This window comes from Cricetulus griseus, chromosome 6 (assembly GCF_003668045.3).
Source record: "Cricetulus griseus strain 17A/GY chromosome 6, alternate assembly CriGri-PICRH-1.0, whole genome shotgun sequence".
Classification (NCBI taxonomy): domain Eukaryota; kingdom Metazoa; phylum Chordata; class Mammalia; order Rodentia; family Cricetidae; genus Cricetulus; species Cricetulus griseus.
In genome coordinates, this window is record NC_048599.1 from 78591857 (window position 1) to 78612336 (window position 20480).

General features: G+C 36.4%; 1 non-coding gene across 1 annotated transcript; it reads left to right on the forward strand.

Annotated features, from left to right (window-relative positions):
• Positions 1-606: 606 nt before the first annotated feature.
• LOC103161836 lies at positions 607-3954 on the forward strand. The gene is made up of 3 exons (XR_003486435.2): positions 607-845; positions 1350-1415; positions 3092-3954. It is a non-coding gene; the product is annotated as an igE-binding protein-like (transcript).
• The last annotated feature ends 16526 nt before the right edge of the window (positions 3955-20480 follow it).

Consider the following 20480-nt stretch of genomic DNA (forward strand, 5'->3'; position numbering starts at 1 on the left):
TTGTCAATGGATTTTTCTGAATGTAATTAAAGATGATTATGTGATCTTTTTTGTTGTTTTCAGATTGTTTATAAGGTAGATTACATTTATTTATTTATGTGTGTTGCACATCTGGAATGTGGTAGGGGTTGTCCTTCTTGTATATATGTCCTTCTTATTGGTTGATGGATAAAACATTGTTTGACAAATAGAGGCAGGACTATAGATGGAAATAAGAGATGAGGAGAATTCTTGGAAATGTAGGCAGAGAGAGTCTGCAAAGTGATGCCATGTAGAGACCAAGAAGATAATCTGTGTCAAGCATTCTCTGGTAAGATAAGGCCATGTAGAAAAATACAGAGATTAGTAGGTATGGGTTGAAAATTAAGAAAGAGGTAGCCAGTAAGAAGTCCTAGCCTTTGGCCATTAGTTTAATAGTCAATATAGTGTTTCTGTCTATTCATTTGTGAGCTTAAGTGGCAGACCTGGTGGGAAAATGTGGAGAGCCACAGCCCTAAGATGGCGCCTGGCTGGATGCCAGTTAGTCCGAGGTTAGCTGTAAACAAGCCTTATTTGGAAGTTCTTGAGGCATCTGGTGCACTTCCTCCTTCTGTGGCCTATCCGGGATTGCCAGATGGCATGATTGGGCAAGGAGCTTCTACTTAAGGGCTTTCGGAAGCTGATGTAGAAGCTGAAGAGAAGCTGATGTATAAGGTTCCTGAGTAAACTGCTTGAAGAAGAGTTGTGGTCGTGTTTCTCTTGCTGGTCAAGATAGATGCTAATGAGTGGTGGCCCGTACGGGGAACCTCCTCTGATGAACGGCTCAGAACTTCTTGCAGTCAGGGCAGTCAACTGCTAAGTCCCAGGTAAGTTGGTACCAAGTTAAGGTCTCCGGAAAGGAGAGATAAGGACCTCAGTAAAGAGGCAATAAGGTCTCCAGTAAGGAGCAATAAAGTTCCGGGAACGGACAAAGTAGAAGTAACCAAAAGTGAAAGTATGGGGAATTTGACATTGCAACCCATTTATCTCGCTCTTCAAGAGCTGTTGCACTCTAAAGGCCTGAAGCTAGAAAAGGGGCAGGAGGTGTTAGAACAGCTGAAGGAGGAACGCTCAATGATATCGGAAAAGGACAGTTCTTAAGAGAGTAATTCAGATTCGGAAGAGGAACTAGAAATGCTAGCAGAAAAAATGGAGAGGGCATCTTTGCGGAAGTGTTCAGGGTCCTGAGAGGTGGAGCCTACTGCTCCAGGACCGCCCCTTCCTCCATATAACATAATTTCCTCTCCCGGAGGTTGGGGGGGGGGCGGCAATCCTTTTGCCTGGAGGTGTGGAAGGAAGTGAGACATGAGTTATGTTATCCTGTTTTCCAGAACAAAGCAGGACAGAGCTATCATGAGTCCCTCGATTTTCAAATGATCAAAGCCCTTTCTGAGTCTGTGAGTACTTACGGGATGACTGCAGCCTTTACCACGGCGCAGGTGGAAGCTCTCATTCGCCATTGCATGACTCCAAGTGATTGGATGAGTTTAGTACGAGCTTGCTTAACCCCAGGGCAATATTTAGACTGGAAAGCCTTCTTAATAGAGTTTGCCAATGAGCAGGCTGCCATTAATCGAGCAACAGAAAACACAGCCTGGGATGTGGACATTTTGCTGGGGCAGGGTTGGTTTGTTCAGCAGCAAACAGGATACCCATTACAGTTCTTCAAGCAGATCAATTTCATAGCAACTCGAGCCTGGAAATCATTGCCCAATAAAGGAGAAGTGAGTGGCAATCTTACTAAGATCATTCAAGGCCCCATGGACATTCTGTTAACTAGTAATGAGTTGAAATTGCTACACTTAGCATATGGAGATTTGGTAAAGACCTTGGAGAGGAAGGGATTATACATAGTCCCAAAAAAGGTCCAGCAGGGTAGTGTTATCAACAATTTAGGAGCTAAGATAAATAGAGATTGTGTTGTGCCACAAAAATAACGATTAGATTAGATACATTACAAGACTGGGTGTGGTGTTTATGTAATTGGGGAGATCTCCCAGTTGTTTGTCAATTTATACCAGAATCACCTCAAATAGTGGAATTCCAAATAGTTCTTGAAGTGTTTAAAAGGGTCCCTGAGGCCTTCAATTTGATCTCAGATTCTAATTACGTGGTTAATCTGGTTAAGGATTTAGAAGTCTCTGGAAAAATAAAGGTAAATAGTCCCATTCAAATTATGTGAACCAGCTACAAGAAATTATTTGGAAGGGCTGGCAACCCTTTTATATTCAGCATATTAGAGCGCATACTGGTCTGCTTGGAGCAATTAGTAAAATGAATGATTTAATGGATAAATGTACCAGAATGCAGTTTGCATTTGCCTCCCTTCCATTGGATAGAGCTCAACAATTTCATTCACAATTCCATGTTAATTCTAAAACTTTGCAATGCCGCTTTGGTATATCCCGTGTGCTGCTGCTCATGATATAGTTAAGGCTTGTAAGGATTGTGTTACTTTCCTACATCCTCCAGCTTGGGGAGTAAATCCTAGAGGATTGACTCTGCTTAAGTTATGGCAAATGGATGTTACTCATATTCCTAAATTTGGGACATTAAAATATGTGCATGTATCTGTGGATACCTGTTCTGGAGTGATACATGCTACCCCCTTAAGTGGGAAAAAAGCAAGGAAGTAATTGCCCACTGCTTAGAAATTTGGGCTGCATGGGGAATGCTATAACAACTGAAAACAGATAACAGACCAGCGTATACCGCTGTATCCTTTTCTGCATTTTGCAAGCAAATGCATATAGATTTGAAGCATGGACTTCCTTATAATCCTCAAGGTCAAGGTATCATTGAACGAGCTCATCGAACCTTGAAGGAATGCCTAATAAAACAAAAAGGGGGAATAGGCCAAGGCCACACCCCCAAGGGAAGACTATCTTTAGCTTTATTGACTCTTAATTTTTTTCAACTGGATGTGGATGGGCGTTCGGCTGCTGATCGCCCTCATAGTGCCCTTCCCTGTACTAAGGGATTGGTAAAATGAAAGGATGTCATTACTGGACTGTGGAAGGGTCCTGACCCTATGCTATAATGGGCGAGAGGGTCTGTTTGTGTTTTTCCGCAGGATCAATCAGAGCCGGTTTGGGTTCCAGAAAGGCTGACAAGAAGAGTCCCTGCCTTTGAGGATGGTGAAAATCATAAGCAGACCAATGTACCTGATGCTGACGATCATGACTGTGATGCTGATCAACAAGATGACAGTAGAACCCACCGATGGGGGATTCTGTTGGTGTTCCGGAAACCACTGCCAAACAGACATTCTGCTCAAGTTTTCCCTAGATTTTTTAGAAGCAATTTGAGTTTAAATTACCTTTTTTGCCTTTAGATAATGATATTAGTCCTGTAGAGGATAATGTTAGTTTTGGTTTGACAGGGATTTTGTGCTTTTTTATAGTTAGTAATATTAGTCAGAATAATGATGGGTGCCCTGGGAGGAATGCTTATCCTTGTCAGTATCATTGCTTTATGGTGTATCTGCAGGATGAGGGTTTCACAGAGGAGAAGTAATGCCATGATTGCACAAGCCTTCACAGCCCTGAAGGCAGGGCAGTCTCCTCAGGCTTGGTTAACGGTACTCAAAAGCTAATTAATTACTTCCTCCACACAGGTTTCGAGATGTAGTACTGCACATGAAGTGTGAACTTCATGAAGGGTAAGTCTGATTGCATATGGGTTGGTATCATAATCCCATCTCTGACAAAAGATACCAGACTGGTGTGGTACCAGCTTGGCTGATACCTAGGCGTGGGGCCATTACATTGTCCCTTGTTTTCAGAGATCAGACCCCAACCCTTACCTTTTGTGCTATAAAATAAAAAAGGGGGAACTGTGGAGAGTCACAGCCCTAAGATGGTGCCTGGCTGGATGGCAGGTAGTCCAAGCTTAGCTGTAAACAAGCCTTATTTGGAAGTGCTTGAGGCATCTGGCGTGCTTCCTCCTCCTGTGGCCTATCCGGGATTGCCAGATGGCATGAGCTGATTGGGCACTGACCATCTACTTAAGGGCTTTCGGAAGCTGATGTAGAAGCTGAAGAGAAGCTGATGTACAAGGTTCCTGTATAAACTGTTTGAAGAAGAGTTGTGGTCCTGTTTCTCTTGCTGGTCGTGATAGAAGAGACAGGAAAAGAAACTCCAGCAACAGGAATGTAGCCAACTTGGTCATGGGAGGGGAGCCTTTTGAGGTATTATTACTGATGATATTGAAAGTGAATGGGTTATTGAATTAGTTTTAACAGTATTCGTTTCTCATGCTAGATATTTTGTATATTAATTGTATTCTAAAATTTTGCTGAACTTGTTCTCATGGTAGTTTAAGGAAATTCTTATGACTTTCTATTTGTTATCTGGTCATCTATAGATACCAATTATTTGTGTTCTATTTATATTTTTAATTTACATGATGAACTAAAAAATTCTGATATTATCCACATATATAAGAAATATGGCTTACCTTAAAATATCGGAGCTAGTTAGTAATAAACCTGAGCTATTGTCCAAGCATTTATAGTTAATATAAGTATCTGGGTAGTAAATTTAGTGTGGCTGTGGGACTAGAAATCTCTGCCTATATATGGTGCCCAAATGTTCAGCAAGAATTTTCACATAAAATCTGAGGAATCAAAGGAGAAAAAAACAAAACAACAAAAGTAAAAACAGGATTCCAAACACACAAAATAAAAGAGTAAAGCATGGATCCCTGGTAGCAACATTTTCTTGGATGGACTTTCTTTGCTGGAAGTGAACAGGGGTGTGACTCCCTTAATAAATGATTTCCTGGCTCAACATTAGTGGCAAAAAACAATAGCTCCTTTTTTTATTATTTTGGTTTTTCAATAACGGGTTTCTCTGTGTAGCTTTTGGAGCCTCATGTACTGGTACTCACTCTTTAGAAGCTAATGCCTCTTTCAGAGACCCTGATATCAAAATTTAAATGTGGTTTATGAGAAACAGATGGAAAACTACTTAGTGGCAGCTTAAATCCCAAAATGCCCCAGAGTATGGGTAGTAATTATTTCTCTTCTTGGTACCTCCTAGTATCTCTGGGTAAAGAAAACTGTCAACATTGGTGATTTGGACCTTGCTAACTGCTTAGAATTCAAAAGAATTCATGTGGTCAGAAAAAGATACAGATATGAAGTAAAGATAGATTCAGATGAAAGAAAAAAATACTCTAAGAGAAAAGAAGAAGAATATACAGTTACAGATTTTATGAATATAGTTTTAAAATAATATAATAAAATCTTTAGAGAATAAAGTAATATAAAAGGAAAAAGTAACATACAGATGGAAAACACACAGATTCTGGATACTGTAGTTTATTTTGTTGTCTTTGAATTATTTGACTGCTGAGGAAGGAATGATATTTGCAAAGTACATTGAATTATGGAAGCTGCTATATTAAACCAACCTATATATTTTTAAAATGTCTTAATGTCAAAACTTAAGTCAAAAGATATATTCCTTTGAAAAAGAGGTTATGCTTTTATTTTCACAGAAAATAAAAGGCTGTGCAATTGTTCAAAGTTAAAGATAATCACGTTTGATTGAGAAAGACACCTGAAAAAGCTGGCTACAAATATAAAGAAATAATAAAGAATTAAATCTAGAAGAACTACAAAACATGTGATGTATATTTTGCCTGCTCAAACATAAAAAAAAATCTTTGGCGGACTTATGTATAGAGAAAGCCTGATTATAGGAATCCCTGACAAACCCACTTGGGTGTCCTCACAGTTAAGTAACAAGGGCTTAAGAAGATGGGAGGCCAGCATGAGGCTCTCTCTAGCATGCCTGAGCTGACTGGGAACAATTCCTGGGTCCTGTTCAAGTGCAAACCTGATCACTGGTTACCTGGCATGAGTATTTTCCCCTAATAAACTACCAGTTATTAACCTATCTCTGACTCCACTTATAGTCATGTTAGATATATTTTTTCTATTATTTATTTAAATCAGAATCAAGATTGTTTTACATGTCAATCCCAGTTCCCTCTTTCCCCTCCTCCCTTGCTCACACATGTGATTGGTTTAATAAACATGCTAACTTGCGAATATTGGAAGAGTAAGGCAGGAGAGCCAAACTGAGAATGCTAGGAAGGAGAACTGCATATCCTATTCCCTTTCTGCTCCCCAGGGAGTATGAGGCCTTCCATGGGGATCTTCTTAATCTATCATATCATTTGGAACAGGGCCTAGGTCCTCCTTTGTGTGTATAGAGTTTATCCCTCTATGTGGAATGGACTCCCAAAGCACATTTGTATGCTAGGGATAAATATTGGTCTATTGCCAGATGCCCAATAGATGGTTGAGACCTTCTCACTGACACCCACTTTCAGGGGGGTCTATAACAGTCCTATGCTGGTTTCCCAACTATCAGTCTGGATCCATGAACTCCCCCTTGTTCAGATTAGCTGTTTCTGTGGGTTTCACTAGCCTGGTCTTGTCCCCTTTGCTCATCACTCCTCCCTCTCTACAACTGGATTCCAGGAGTTCAGTTTATTGTTTAGCTGTGTATTACACATATTGGTGTTCAAACACTTTAAAGACCTACAGAATATGGTATTTCATATTTTTAATATCCTAAGGCTATTCATGACAGTGAGACACTGCTCCTGACAACACTATATACTTGAGAGAATATGATGGGAATCAAAGAAGCTCCATATGGAGTTTGTTTTCTTTATGGAAAAAATCTAGCCACGTGGGCAAAGAAACTGTTCCTTCCTCTATTGTTGACTTTTACTTGTCTAAGCTGGTCTACCCAGCAGGATGCAAAAAAAAAGAGCCCCTGCTAAATTTTGCCAAGACATGGTAATACAGTCTTTCAAAATTAAAAGTCTGTCACTTATGCTAGGCATGTAGGCCGTACTTGGATGCCCTTATGCTACAGAAGAACTTTGAGTGACAGTCCACTAAGACTGAAGTCTCTGTCATTAGGTAACAATTCATCCTCCTAGTAATATTTGATGCAGTTAAAATTTACATAGTTACAGATGATGTTTCCTTAGTTATGATAGAGGGCAAATTAGGTACAAAAGTTTGAATTCTCAAAGAAAGGATAGATAATGGAGCATTTTCTTTGATTTGGGCAAGTGAAAATAGACTAGCTTTGTAATTTTGACTTATTTGATAACTGTTTTTGTTGTATGTAGTTTTGCAATGTTGATATAATCCTTTGTGATTGGATAAAAAGGGGTAATGGTGTGGAATAATCCTTTTGTACATGGTGAATATTGGTCACTGTGATTGGTTTAATAAATATGCTAACTTGCCAATATTGGAAGAGAATAAAGTAAGGCAGGAGAGCCAAACTGAGAATGCTAGGAAGGAGAACTGCAGCATCAGGAGTTGCTAGTTAAACACAGGAGGAGCAACATATGAATATATCATGCTTAAAAAGGTGCCATCATGTGTCAGAGCACAAATAAGGAATATGGGTTAAATTAAAATGTTAGCACCAGTTAGTACTAACCCTGAGCTATTGTCCAAGCATTTATATTTAAAAATAAGCTTTAGTGTGCTTATATGAGAGCAGGTGAGGATCAGAAAATTTCTGCCTACACATTATGATAGGCAACACTTAATATTTATATTACTTAAACTTAAAATTTATATATATATAAACTTAAATTTAAACACTTAAAATTTATATATATATATATGAATATATATATATATATTACATTTTTCTTCATCAATTCATAAATAAACCATTCAAGTGTTTTAAGCAAACATCCATGTGTTTCTCTGTTACGTAATATTTTATGTGGTATAAAATTGTATGATCACAGAAAAATTATAATTAAGGTTTATTTTTCTCATGGAATCATTATTTATAAAGAAAGATATTTTTAAAGATAAAACCTATTCTTTAGAAGTGGCTATCTATACCAAAATTTTATTTGCAACCATAATTAATGCTCATCTCTGCTGTATATTAAATTTACTATAACACTGCAGAAAGAATTATGATTTTTGAACTTTATTCTAAGTTTATTCATTGTCCCTCAGCACCTCTTTAGAAAAAGATGCTACTTTTGGTTGTCCTGGCACAAAGAAGTAAAAGTCATTAAATTCCCCAGATAACATATGAAAAATCACAGCAACAAAGTAGAATACTAAGGCTATTTGGGTAGAGGTTACTGGCTAGTATTCATCAATTCTCAAAGGAAGCTAGTGAACTTACAAGACACTTCAGCACCAGAGTGCCCAAAAGTTTTTCTTATAAGCATAGAAACATGAAATTATAGAATATTCTACTTTTTCCTAAGTTGCCTTATGTGTGAGTAAAATAGATAAAAATATCATTTGTTTAATTGTTCTTGACGTTACAAAAAAAGAAGATATTGCTTAAGTACTTTATATTTAGAGATATTTTCTTAGGTTCTTCTGTTACATATTGATTATTAGAGCTACGTCCTCACTTAACTGTGTGATTACTTAGAATAGAGTAATCATGGTAATAAACAGATTCCTTTCCAGAGTGTCACATTGTATATGTTCCTCAGGGATGTGGCTTGTTTAAAAGTGCAAAGAGTAATGAGTATATAATTAAAAAAGAAACAGTATTTTCAGTATCTAATGAAATTTGCCTTATTGAAGTAAAGTTTGAGAATTAATTGTTTGTCATGATTGGAGCTAAACTGAAATCATGGTTGACACTTTTATGAAAGGAATGTTCAATAAGATTTTCCATAACTGTCTTAATTCCTTCTCTAAGAAATATATTTCATTTTTTCTTTACATTTTTGAACAAAGATATATCCAACTTATCCATACCATTTTAATGATCTGGAATAGTTCAGGAAGAATTAAAGCCCATAGAACAGCAGGTTACCATTAGGGTAAAGGCTCTGTGTGAAATTGAAGACAAAGCATGATGAATTTTCTGGCCATGCTGCCGAGAGGAGTTGCCTTAGCTTCTGATGAGGCTCAAACTAGTACAAAAAAAAGTTCTTATTTTCTTAAATACCATCATTGAGGTTACAGCTAAATCAAATTGAAATAACCTCTTATGTTCAGCAAATATTAATTCATAACAAAGTTAATAAACATGTAATGAAAGAAAACTTAAGATTAATTTTCTTTCTTTGATTTCACTACCCTCTTAGAAATAATCTGTTAATTCTGTTGTATTAATAATTTTAAGATTCATGCTACATTATTTTAATTTTTTGCAAATAATGCCCTTTATATTTGAAATAAGCCTCATAAAAAAATTTAAAGCAAATTTTAAAAGGGGGACACATGGATCCACCTGGGAATGGGAATTAGAATAGATTTTGAGGGTGGACTATGTCATATGAGCATAGAAATAAGGAGGATCAGCTGATGGTAGGAGGTACAGAGGGAGTGAGTATTGGTAGAAACCATTGGAATTGCAAGGCCTGTGGGAGACAGTGTAGTCACTTAGTGCAGTGAAAAGAAACCTCCTGGAATCTATGAATGAACTTAGTGAGGCTTCCTAGTAATGCAGATAGACAGCCCAATCTGACCATTTTATGTAAGCAGGTAAAGCCTCTAGCAGTAGGATTTTGACATCAATCCAGCCACATAATCTTCAACCTATTATCTGTCTTACCTGTATGATGTACTGGGATAATGGCGGTGCAGAACTTGTGGGATTGGTCAATCCCTCAACTGATCCAAATTGAGACCCACTTCACAAGAATAAGCCCATGCCTGACACTGCCTGGACGGCCAGAAACCAGAGGTAAGATGGTCTAGAGACCTAGGATGATATCAAACATAAAAGGCAAATAAAACAAAAACAAAACAAGAGTATATGAAATCATTCCTAATCATAATATGTTTAATCAGAGATTGGTGCCTAGCCCAATTGTCATCAGAGGAGTGTCACCAAGGAACTGATGAAAGCAGATGCAGAGACCCACTGTCAAACACTAGGTGGAACCTGGGGGAAGAGGGGAAGGAAATAGTGTAGGAGCCAGAGGAGTAGAAATTACAGAAGAGGGGTTCACAGAGACTGAAACCGCAAACATAGACCTTGTGTTGTAGTCAAGAGTATGTGAATTAACGATACTCCGAATAAAAGAATATCAAATATTTATCAGGAAGCACTCGCAAGTAACAAGGTAACGAGTCACCACAGTCTTGTGTTCTATCCTGGGATAAATGGAAGCAGCAATCTGATGTATGAAGAACACACACAAGGAAGAGTACCTACCCACTTCTTTCTTTTAAAGAAGTTACATCAACAAACATAAAGCTCTGCCACTATTGGGACAGACAGCCCAAGGTCATGGGCAGGGCGAATACTGACCATATTTCCATCTTTTGTCTAAATAAGAAGGTTCTAAGCAAAACTATACATAATAAGAACAACTATCAAATTTTGTCCAAGAAAAATATGTGAAAATAAAACTACAACCAAAAAGAACAGCATCAAATCATCTAGAATATTTTAGGAATCCCAGAATTCTATGACCTAGATAATGTACTAGAATTCCAACTGGCAGTGACTATATTTTTATCAACTAAGACCTCTTGTCTTCCATTGTTCCATGCATAATATTAATGAATAAGGAGAGCTCTCTCATTCCCCCAAATAAATAAACTGAATAATAAAAGTATTTAAATGACTTCTAGATTCTTTTCCTGATTGACCAAGCCTTCACATTTTCCTCCATTTATCTCTTAAATTAATTCCAGCATGAAAAACTCACAATACTTACATTCTGTTTGTATCCATGTGTATATGTACATTTCCTTGTAAAACGGCCTTAGATACAGATACATTTCAACTCTTCTTGGAAACTTGGACTATTTCCTGACAGTATTAGTAATCAAAATGAATAATTACATTATTTCTTCAACCCTTTTGGATAATGTAATATTATTTTTGTTTCAATATTTCAAAATGCAAATGTGATTAATATTATTTCAAATACCAGCACCAGAATTCTAAACTAAAATCTTATTATAATTTTGGCACCTAGTATTAATAAACCACACTTACTCATATATTCTTATTCTATTCCTTTCAATTATGGTTTTATCATTTACAAATCTAAATCAAGGGGGGTATTTAAAGTTCTGACTAATCAACACAATTTTATCTTATTGCATATTAGGAACTTTTCTTAACTAAATATAAATGAGAATATACTTCCAAATAAAAAGAATAATCTATTTTAATATTCCTTCTCAAAACACTTTCTTCAAATTTTATGTATGTTTGTGTGTGTGTATCTGAGATTATTACTTTTTTGTTTATTATTATTTCTTTATTATTATTTTTTATTTTTTCCCAGACAGGGTCTCTCTGTGTAGACTTAGAGCCTGTCCTGATACTCGCTCTGCAGATCAGGTTGGTCTCAAACTCACAGAAATATGCCTCTCTAGTGCTGGAATTAAATTCATGCTCTACCACCACCTGGCTCTGAGATTATTTCTTGATAAAGAAAAAATTTTAGTCCATCTTATTTTCAGTCAGAATATACTTTGAGCCCTTTTGAAAAGAATACTTTATAAAAAACATAACCAAACATGTATCCATATTACTTTTGTTTTAAATCAAAGATGTATGATCATGGAATTATATTTCTGTTTTGATGCACCATTCCATGGTAGAATATGGTGAGAAAGATTATGTGAGAGAATAGCACACATCCTGTTTATTAAATATCTGTTTCCATGTAACTACATTGACCTACTCATGATTGTGTTACTCATGACAAAATATGTATTATATTAGGCATTCAAATAACACCATTCTGGGTGTAAAATATTTAACATAAAAATAGCCTTTGCAGAACGCATTCAAGCTTTCACAACTTCCAGTAAACAGTAACAATATTCCTTAATTGTGCAACTGAACTAAACCAGGAGTGAAACTGTCTTAATCAATTATACATTGAATGATAACCATAGAGAACACTACAGAAATCCTATGCTATTCAATAGGTTTCTGTAATTTTATATCAAGTTTGTATCCAATTACAATGATGACTACATCACAAAAGGGATTTATGCTCTCAAGAATATCAAACTGTATACAAGTAGAATACTTCTTAACTTCAGTGTTACCATCCTCTTCTCCCTCTGTGTTGCAATTGTGTTCATACTCAGGGTAGTATTTGTCCACCCCCAGTTACACTTCATAATTTGCAATGTTTCTCATGGTATTTGATATCTCTTACAATATTCTGCCCAGACACTGCTGAACAGTGAGAAACAAATTCAAGGAATCCGTACACATGTGACAATACCAATTGTTGCTCATGACATAAAGATAGAACTTATTTTCACTACATGTGATCTCCTAATTTTGACAGTGAGTCACTAAAAGCATGTTATAATGTGTCAAGCTTAATCTCAAATTTGTACTATTTATAATTTTATAATAAATATTTTCTAACAATTTTTAAATTGTTAAATTTAATTGTTTAAATTTCTAACAATTTTTGGCAATATCAAAATATTTGTTGAACATTTTACAATACATTTTCAATTATATGCTTTATAAAATATAATAAAATATTTACTTACATGATTATTATAAAAATCTTTGGTTCATGAAAAATGAACCAAATGATATGAAAGATGAAAAAAGTCATAGTTTTCAATGATAACTTTATGACAAAAGCAGGAACCAAAAATGTATTTCAGTAATTCATCCATTGTGAGTCATTGGCCTAAGGGATAAATAAGAATAATTGCACACTGTTAATAATAATATTTCAAGGTTATGCCATTTGTCTTCATTTTCTTGACTTCATAATTTTTATTGATTATTCGCCCTGTGTACATCATCAATGTAAACAAAATAAAATATTCTGGTAAACTTGAAAAGGAAGTATCCATTTAAATCAGATCTTTTATTATATGTAAAAGTCATTTAACTAGTCTTTTCATAAGTGTTTGAAAGTATTTTCTTATGGAACAGTTCATGATAAATATCATTGAAGGTTAAAGATAAATTTAGCATAGATTCCAACCCAAGGAGGAACAGAGTGATTGTTTACAGAATGTGAAAAGAGGTTTAGACTAGCATTTTACAACATGTAATGTGAATGTGTTAGGATAAGTCTTATAGAAAGGAAAAGTGCCTAAGTAATTAAAATAAGCTGGTATAGGATAAGATACAACAGTTGTGATGATGATGATGATATATATATATATATATATATATATATATATATATATATATGAGAATGAATGGAACAAAAGGGGTGGGAAGAAAAGGTAAGAAATGAAAGGAGACGACAGTAGGTAAAAAGGGGAGAAAATACTTATCCAAGTGATAAAATGGAAACATGTCCCCTAGAGTACCCTATAAAATACATTTTTGCTGAAATGTTATTTAAATGTTTTGAGAGCTTCAGAGGAGATATAAGTGAATGAAAATGCCATAAATAATACAATTAATGATAAAGGAGTCCTTAATTTGAGTTCCAACATGAAGAATAGCATTCCACTTGTAGAAATATGATGACAATTGTGTAAATCTCCATGGCACCACATAAATCACCAAAAAAAGGAAATTCATTCAGAAATTTAAGCAAAGTAGCCAGATGAACTCAAAGAAATGAGTGGTGATAACCTCCAAAAGATTTCAAAACTCTGTCATTCCTACAAACTTTAATACTAGCAAAAGCATTAGTAATAAATATTTGCAATTTTTGCCATTTATATTTTAGGCCAAATTTGAAATTATTATGCCTTTACTGAAATCAAAAATCAAGAGTGTTGTTGATTTTGGTATGTCTGTGATATTAGACATAATTGTTCCTATTATTTCATCTGTTCAAAACCTGTCACAAAAGAGCTGCAGTTGTTACATTTGATTTCAAAGGAAGAAAGTGCCCGCTGAGAATTTACAAAGCATGAGTCTTTACACTCATAGAGTTTGTGTGTTAATTAACATAGATTTGATCCCATGACAAATTGTTTACAGCCTGTTTTTAGAAACCATCAGATTTTCCTACACTCAGAAAGATTGATGATACCTCACTAGAAGACAAATTCTATTCATTTTGATGAAATGTCTACCACATAGAAACTTTAGAATATGAGACAGTCACCTACTCTACAGCATCTCAAGTGACTATATGATGCTCTCTTTTATTTTTAGTTTTTCTAACTTGGTCTGGATGAATGTACTCATTGTGAAGTTCTAGTGAAGATCCTAGTGTAAAAATTAAAACTCACCATCACTTTCCTCCAGATGGGTCCCTGTGTAAGAGTTGCATCTCTTCTAGCATCAAATGCTAAAGCCTGGATTAATCACAATGCAGATGTTCAGCAAGACAATTTTAGCTGTAGCATCGTACTTAGTGTGTCATAAACTGTAGCTCATTTTTTATTAAGACGTTTGGAAGAAACATATTGGGATGTCTGTCTATTTACATTTTAATGGTATGTGAATCCAGGACTCTATATTTTTATTATATGTAACTAGTTTTCTGGCAAAGGTAATGTGAATTTGGCTGACATTTTGCCTGAGTAGTTCTCTAGCACTTAAATATGACATTTCTGCTGGCATAATCTTCAAATAGATTTACCTTTGTTCTTTAGCTCAAAAATTAGCTTCTTGAATATATGTGTTACTTGTAAGTAATGGTTTTATAAAAGATCGTAAAGGACAATTGACAAGACAAATGTGGAAACTGCTATGTACAAAGTAGTTTTTGGAATAGTAGCTTGAGAATACTTTTGTATAACCTAGAATGATGAACTTTGATTCTGGGAATATTTTCAGAAAGATGAAGTTTCAAAGTTATATTTTTTAATATGAGACACTCTGTACAAATCTTTTTTCAAAGTGATATGATCCTGAAAAATCCACATACATCCAATTCTGCTCTCCCTTACCTAGCCCTTTTGAATTTTAAAAATAATTAATGAAGTACATATCTTTATAACTTCTAAGCATGATGGTAGTCTTGTTGTGCATATGGCCATTGCTGTCCCCTGATATCTATCAGAAAAACTATCATTTTTCAAATAAGTTTATCATTAAGTGGATATCTTCATATATGTCCTTTCACTGTATAATATGAGTAATGTATCACATTTTAGGTGATATGTATGGAAAATGCATGTATACATTAAATTTATTATTTATATTATATATGAATACCTGATTGTCTACAGGTGTTTATGAAAAAATTATCCACATGTTTCTGAAAAAGACATTGGATCTCATGGAGTAGGAGTTATAGATACACAAATTGGGTGATGAATTGGAGGTTATTTCAATACAAAAGCTAGTTGGAAAGTGCTACATTTTTCCCATTGTTTTTCTTTAAAACAAACTTATTTTGTAAGTTAAAATAACCATAACCACTTTTTTCTTTTAATAAAATCAGTCAATGACTTAAAATGGGTCTCTTTTGGTCAATGTAATACCCTGCAAGCAAAGGTTAGGTTCCAGCAGGGAGAAAAGGTAACCTCCCCTAAGAGTACACAGGGAAAAAAATAAAACACTGATTATAACGTTATATTGATTTAAACAGTGAACAGACATGTTGATTTCATAACCATCTCATGTAACATTTTTGTACTGTATATTTTGTTTTCTTTCATACATTATTTTTATTATAGATTTTGATATGTTCTATAATAATATTTTAGTGACAAAAACTTTCATCTATGTTTTTTCAAGGGACTCAAAACAGGACTGTGTGTAAGTGCATCACTGTGTGTGTGTGTGTGTGTGTGTGTGTGTGTGTGTGTGTGTGTGTGTATGTGTGTGTGTGTGTGTGTGTGTGTGTGCACATGCATGTGCCTCTTCAGGAGCAAATGTATTTATGTCATTGTATGTGTGGATGACAGAGGTAAACATCAGATCACTCCCCATGACAACATAAGAAAAATAGTCCATTGAATAGGAGTCACAAGAATAACAGACCCATTTGCTCTCACACCTAGGTATTCTGTAAGAATACAAAGCTGAAACTGTAATACATACTCAGAGGACCTGATGTAGACCCCTGTAGGACTGTGCTTTCTGCTGTAGTCTCTCTGAGTTCATAGAAGAGTTGCTTTGTTGATTTAGAGGGTCTTATTCTCCTGGTGTCTTCCATCCCATCTGGCTCTTAAGTCTTTCATAGTCCTAATCCATGGTATTCCTTGAGCTCTAAAGGGAGGGATTTGATGCTGAATCACATTTAGCCTCTTTTTCAATGTAATATATAGTTGTTGGTCTCTTCCTCTGTCCCATCTTCTGCCAGAGGAATCTCCTCTGATGATGGCTAAATAAAGGACTGGTCTAGATGTAGCGCATAACTCTCTGCCTCTACAGTATATCCCCCCCACCCCACCTGCTCTCATTCCTGATGCCACCCACATCCTCCAAGCTCCCCCTATAAAATCTATTATATTCCCCTCTTCTGAGAAGAAACATATATTCTACCTAGTCCCTCCCTCTATAAATAACCTCTCAGGGTCAGTAAATTGTAGCTTGGTGATCATATACTTAATAGGTAATATTCACACATAAATGACTAATTACTGTATTTATCTTTCTGTTGCTGGCTTACCTCACTCAGGACTTTGCCTAAAAGTTCCATGCTGTCTTTTTGTTTTAAATGAATAATACTCTATTGTGGAAATGCACAGAATTTTCTTTATTTGTTCCTCTGTCAAGGGGCATTTGGTGTTTCTAGGTTCTGGCTGTTATGGATATATCAATAATGACATTGTGGTAGCATGGATGATCCTTTTGGTCAACAATTGTATAGTTACGTCTTGAGTTAGATCAGTTCCAAATTTCTGATGAACTACAATATTGATTTTCATAATTACTGTAGGAGTTTGCACTCTCACCAGAAAAGGAGGAGTGCTGCCTTTATTTTGTTTCCTTGTCAGAATGAGCTGTCCCTTGTGGCATTGGTATTAGCTATTCTGAGAAGTGTAAGATAGAATCTCAAAGTAGTGCTGGTATTTATTAAACTAATAACTAAAGATGTGGAACATTTCACGAGTTTCTCAGCCATTTGAGTTTCCCATATTGATACTTCTGTGTTTAAATCTGTACCACATATTTATAATCTGGATTATTTTGTATTTTAATATCTTGTTCCTAGAGGTTTTTATTTATTTTGTACGTCAATCAACTATCTGATGTGGAGTTAGTAAAAATAACATTGAGTATATAATTATAATTTCATTAATTCCTTAAAATAATCTGTTACATATGTTTTACTTATATTTATTATCTTAAGTTCTCCAAAGTCTATGTATTAGAAAAATCTCTAAAGTTTTCATTTTGTATACCTTGAGAAAACTATTTCTGTAGTTCGCTGATAAAATATATAGGTTTAAATAGGTTTCTTTATTGTAATTGCTTTTATGCACATTCCCACACAATATATTTTTTAAATTATTATAGGTTATACAATCAATAAGTTGATATTTTTCATTGACATTGGCTTTAAGTTTCCTTGGTTTTTATGCATGTATTGATTAATTACAGAAGATGGAGATGGCATGTTTGCGGAGGTCAAGAGACAATATCTGGGGGTCAGTTCTCCACTTCTACCATGCAGTTTCAAAGATTAAACTCAGACTGTCAGTCTGACAGAAAGTACTGAGTCTAACCAGCAGACCCAGGTTTCAATTTTTTACATTAATTTCCACAAGTTATACTAGCTTCCTACTTTGAAAACAGCATTATCTGTGAAAAAATTGAGTATTTGGTTAGCACTTTTCTTTTTTTAAGAAAATCTTTTATTTATGCAATTTGCTTGATTGTTCTGAGTAAAATTCCAAGTTTTTTGACATTCTTTTTTTTGTATTTAAAATAGCTCTTTTTCTTACAATATATTGTGATTACAGTTTCCCTTTTTCAACAACTCCCTGATCCTTCCCACTTTTCCACTCATCGAAATCTTTCATTTCCTCTGTCTCATTAGATTACAAACAGTAATAATAATAATAATAATAATAATAATAATAATAATAATATGAAACAAGACCATATAAAACCAAACAGGCCAGAATAGGACAAAAGAAACAAAAAAATTAGAACCAAAAGAAAGAAAGATATAAGTTGAGAGACACACCTATTTCACAGACAGCAAACTCCCATAAAAGAATAAATATGATAATCAGAATACATATGATAAAAATTTGAGATGTTTTAAAATGCTTAACCAACAAAATTAAACAACCTCCAAAAAAACATTACTGAGCTTGTTCTGTGTTGGTAATCAACAGGTGGACAAACTCAGTGAGACTCCATTGGAGAAAAATATTTTTTTCTTTGAAAGCTGTTATCAACTGGGAATAGCTGCTGGGTTAGAAAGGGGAGCCTGTTTCCACTTCTCTCTCTGTTTTGACCCCACCTGGCTAAGGGATATGCAGTTTCTGTGCATGCTGCCCCAATTAAATGTTTTCATTCATAAGGGTTGTCATGGTGTTGTTTCAAAGCAATAGTACTCTTAACTATAGGTCAGAGCTATAAACAAGGAAATATATGCAAGGTAGGAATGTTGAGAGCTGGAGAAACAGTCTGTGTCAGGAAGAGCACACCAATTGTTTATCTAACAACAAATGATCATTGTTGAAAACGTACATGCAATTAATATTTTACAGACTGGAAAAGTTATAAATACGTGTGAATTTAAAATAGTATAAAAACAGTTAATTTGAGGTTTTAGAAGGAAAGGTGAGCGCGAATGATGTAATGGCAACGTAATCTCAAAAAAAGAAAAAGAAATAGACAAAGAAGACTTCATCCAGGCATACATATCTTCAGAGATAATGACCCTATAGCCACCTAAAAACAGTATCAGTAACTTTAGAAAGAGCTCTGTCAAAAGTGACATGGACTGGACAGAAGGAAGTGAAATGGAGGACTCAGGTGTATCCCCAAAGCACTCAAGAACTCAAGGGACAGGATCTCCTGAGCTAATTGGGAGCATTGGGGGAGAGGAGAGGGAGGTAGAAGAAAGTGACAGGGAGAAGAGGTGGGAAGAGGAGGACATGAGAGAGCAGAAAGATTTACTCAGGATAGGAAAGGAGGAGGGAAAGAAAAAGGATACCATCATAGAAGGAGCAATGTTAGATTTAAAGAGAATTCTGGCACTAGGGAAATGTCCAGAGATCTACAAGTTTGATCTCCACTAACAATCTAATCAATAGTTGAGAGGCTACCTGAAATGTCCTTCTCCAATAATGAGATTGATGACTACCTTATATGCCATCCTAGAGCCTTCATCCAGTAGCTGATGGAAGCAGAAGCAGACAGCCACAGTTAAACACTGAGCTGAACTCTGAAATCCAGATGCAGAGAGGGAGGAGTGATAAGCAAACGGGTCAAGACCAGGCTGGAGAAACCCACAGAAACAGCTGACCTGAACAAGGGGTTATTCATGGCCGCCAGACTGATAGCTGGGAAACCAGCGTAGTACTATTCCAGACCCCCTGAACGAGGACGTCAGTTTGGAGGTCTAGGCAATTTATGGGGCTTCTGGTAGTGGATTGTAGGGAGCTGCAGAAAACCGCACCCAAAAGATGGCGCCGGTTTCCGCCCTCCGCCAGCCCGACGGCGAGCGCTCTCTGTGGTAAACAACTCCAAATATGGTAAAGGTCATGTATCCTCTTAATTCTGCTTGGAGACAACCTATCCTGGCGCGCCACGTAGGGTTAGGTGATTGGTAGATGTAGACTATATCAGGCCCCGTCTCCCTCGGCCCGGGGCCGCTGCCGCCGCCGGCCGCCACGGCCGCCGCCGCCTCCGCCTCCATTATACATTGTACAAAGCAAAGAGGTTCCCGATTAAACTGTGTTGAAGAAGATTCCTTGGTGTGGCGTCATTCTTGCTGGTCAAGGGTGGACGCCGCAAGTGGTGGCCCGTACGGGGAATCAGAACTTCTCACAGTCGGGGGTAAGTTCCCAAGGTAAGTGGAACTGTAAAGTCCGCGGTGAGTGCGGAGATAGGTCTCCGGTAAAGGAGCACCAAGGTCCTCGGGAAAGAGGAGATAGGTCTCCGGTAAAGGAGCACCAAGGTCCTCGGGAAAGAGGCGATAAAGTCTCCCGTAAAGGAGCACCAAAGCCCTCAGGAAAGAGGCGATAAAGTCTCCGGTAAAGGAGCAACAAAGCCCTCGGGAAAGAGGCGGTAAAGTCTCCGGAAAGGAGCAACACTGTTCGCGACAAAAGCGAACCGAAAGTAAAAAACCTCGCTTCTGCTTTAATTTGCAGAGTGAGAGTAAGTTAATGGACCCCGCTATTATAGTGGTGAATTGGCTGCTTTTTAACATCGCAGCCTCGGGCAATCTCACTGTGGCTAGTTGGGATAAGCTTGGAAAAGATCTAGATTTTGCCTGGGCACAGGGAACGCTGAAGCCAGGGACGAGGCCTATTTGGAAGATGGTTCGCAGCTGTCTAGAGGATCAAAGATGCCGCAAGGCTGTAGAAGAGGGGCAGGAGGTGGTAGAACAGCTGAAGGAAATAAATAGATGCAAGTCATGGGGCCTGTGCAGCGCGG